We start from the raw sequence: 2,911 nt of genomic DNA, 5'->3' as shown, positions 1-2,911 counted from the left end.
GAGAAATTTGTAAGTTTATTTGCGAAAAGCCACCAGAAATTTAAAAACAGTTTACCAGCTTGAGTGTGAAAAAACAAACAAACAAACAATTCAATTAGAACATGTTAATGGAATATGGGCCATTCTAAACAAGTGCTACATTTTTTCACCATTAAAAAATTAACAATTTTAATTGGTATTTTCGATTACATTTTGCTTTTTAGTGATCTATTTTTTTTAAAAAAAGGCCATCATAGAAATTACTAGTTTTTACAGCAAATCAATTAAAAAAAAAATGTGATTCAAGGGTTGTGAGGAAATAATGGAAAATCCATGATATCTAATATAACAGTCTTAATATTTCAAAAATCACCAAACTGTATGATAAGAAGTAATCACTTTTTAAAGAGCCAATTGACTTCAAAACTGAAACAGTAAATTTTTCAGTAAAACTGAAATTTATTTATTAGTTTATTAATCATCGTATAGCAGGGCTTGGCCAACATTAACTATTTGATAAATATACAAAACATTAATAAAAATATTAAATATATTGATTGATATTTTTAAATAAATATTGAATTAAAAATAACTGATTTTAAAATGTTGATCATCGGTTTGTTGCTAGCTGATGCCTTAGCAACTGTTTAATAACCCTTAACAACGGTTTCTCCAACTTAATTACTATAATACATATATAAAATATTTGTATCAATAATAATAAAGAACCAGAATAGGGTAACTAATACCTAATTCTCATTTAAACATGTAAACTATAAATTATTGATTAGTCTCTAAGGATAAAATTATTTTTAAAAATCCAGTAGATATTGGTCTTAATATCTTTCCTGAATTTATCATTGGTGAACATTATATCTCTCCTAATTAAATTACTTGCTGCATTAACAATTTGATACCAGGGATAATTAGAATACTAATTCAATATGCTGTCCTTTTTTTATTATTATGAAACACAATATTCACATCCAGATACCTTATTGTACCATTGATAGTCAATTCGGTGGTAACCTTAATTCTCATATTAGCACTATTTAATAGCTATATAAGTTATTTGCCATAATTATTTTTTTTTATGATTAGAAAATTTTCAATGTATTCTTTAATATATATGTATTGGTTTTTGACTTTTATTGCTTATCATACTGCACTTTATCAATTATTACTTTTTCAGTGTAATATCAAATAATCATTAATTAATCAATTGAATTTCAGTATTTTTTATTATTTCATTAATTAATTCAATAATTTCTTGTATTTCATAACTAAATTTTGTAATATTCTCTGTATTATTGTTATATGTTATATACTAAATTTACATAATTATAATGACATTTATGATAATAATAATATATAGTTATTATATAATTGTTATTTTAAAATTCTACACTTCTTGAATGTGATACATGATTTTGCACGATATAGCGTATATGATTATTGACTGATCCTTATAAATAGTGGTTTCTTATTCACATAGGATAGACTAAGGAACATAATGGTGGGAAGGTTTTAACAATTCTTAAATTTTGGCAAGACTGGTGAATTACTTTAGCCTGGTTGTTATGCATTTCTAGATACTCCCTGCCTGCTAATATTATGTAGCCTGTTATTGTATGCAGAATGGACTAAGTTTATTATAAACATCGTAATAATAATTATTATTATTTTTAATAAGTAATTTTCCTTATTATTGTCATTTGCTAGAAATAGCACCTACCTAAAACTAGGTCGAGGTCGAGGCAAATGAAAAAGCAATCTTTGATGTTTATAAATTTTCTTACAATACGTGCAGTTCCCAGCAACACTGCTTTCTGCATCTGTTCCAGAATGTTTCAGGAGAGGTCAAAATCCTTTATGCTTGTTAGAGTCTTCTCAGAAATCAAACCATTTGTAGAAATTATTAACTGTAGAACTCTTGACTTTTTCTAGTTGGTATAATTGCTTTATTTCTTTGCCCAGATCCTGATATTTTCATCAACCACCTTGGGAAAATTGTTATTATTATTATATTATTAGATCTATTCTCCAAATTAGCAATATTTTAGTTTAATTTTTGTCTTTTCTAGTGGTGTTTTGTAGTTTAGTTGTATTATATAAATTAAATCATTGGTTTTATCTGTAGAAAAATTATGTAGTGTTAGCTAATAAACCATTATATCCTCCACAACACCCTAATAATTAATTATAATTAATAGTATATTATTAGTATATGTTATTTTGACATCAACCAATAAATATTACCATCTGGTAAGACCAGGTTTGTTTTACTATGCGAAACAAATAAATATAAACTTATAATTTCAATTAATACCACTGTTTTTTATTTTTCATTTTTAACTTTCTCACTTTTTTTTTTATTTTTATATATTTATGTTTTTTTATACCTTTATATAAGTTTTATACATTACACTTATATAATATTGCATTAGCTTTACCAGCTATTTCTCTTTTTCTTTTAGTTTAGATAAATAATAATTAGACTGGCTCTGAACAAATAATCTCTTTATTAGTTCACATACTGTCAATCATATATTTATGGAGTTATCTACTCTCAATTATTTCTTCTGTATGATAATTTCAGATCTCAAAATTAATGTTTTGGTTTAGTATTTTAAAAAAATAGACCAAGCAAAAAAAAAGTTTTAGTTTTAAGTAGCATATCCTAAAATGGGCTGCTGATAGCTAGCCTTCACTGGCCCAGTGCATAGGCACCTTCAGGTGAAGTTCTTGATGGGTATGTTAAACACAATTTTTTTTGTTCATATTCCATCATTTATTGACAATTTCAAATACAAATACAAAGAACAATTATATACAAATATCTTTTCATTACGTTATAACATTTTAAGGAGTGCTGAAGGGTTAACTGCATGTAGTATATTTGTCTGTTATGCAGGTAATTTAATTTTTTTTT

The 2,911-nt window shown here is 25.4% G+C and overlaps 1 long non-coding RNA gene across 1 annotated transcript in view; it reads right to left on the bottom strand.

The window, feature by feature from the left end:
- Nucleotides 1–2,911, bottom strand: part of LOC106691522 (uncharacterized) — a 7,607-nt gene that overhangs the window by 1,187 nt on the left and 3,509 nt on the right. The gene's annotated exons all lie outside the window — the stretch shown is intronic.

This window comes from Halyomorpha halys, unplaced genomic scaffold (genome assembly GCF_000696795.3).
Source record: "Halyomorpha halys isolate HHAL.00 unplaced genomic scaffold, Hhal_1.1 Scaffold2450.1, whole genome shotgun sequence".
NCBI classification, from domain to species: Eukaryota; Metazoa; Arthropoda; class Insecta; order Hemiptera; family Pentatomidae; genus Halyomorpha; species Halyomorpha halys.
Note: the sequence above shows the minus strand (reverse complement) of the source record. Positions and strands in the feature narration are given on the sequence as shown.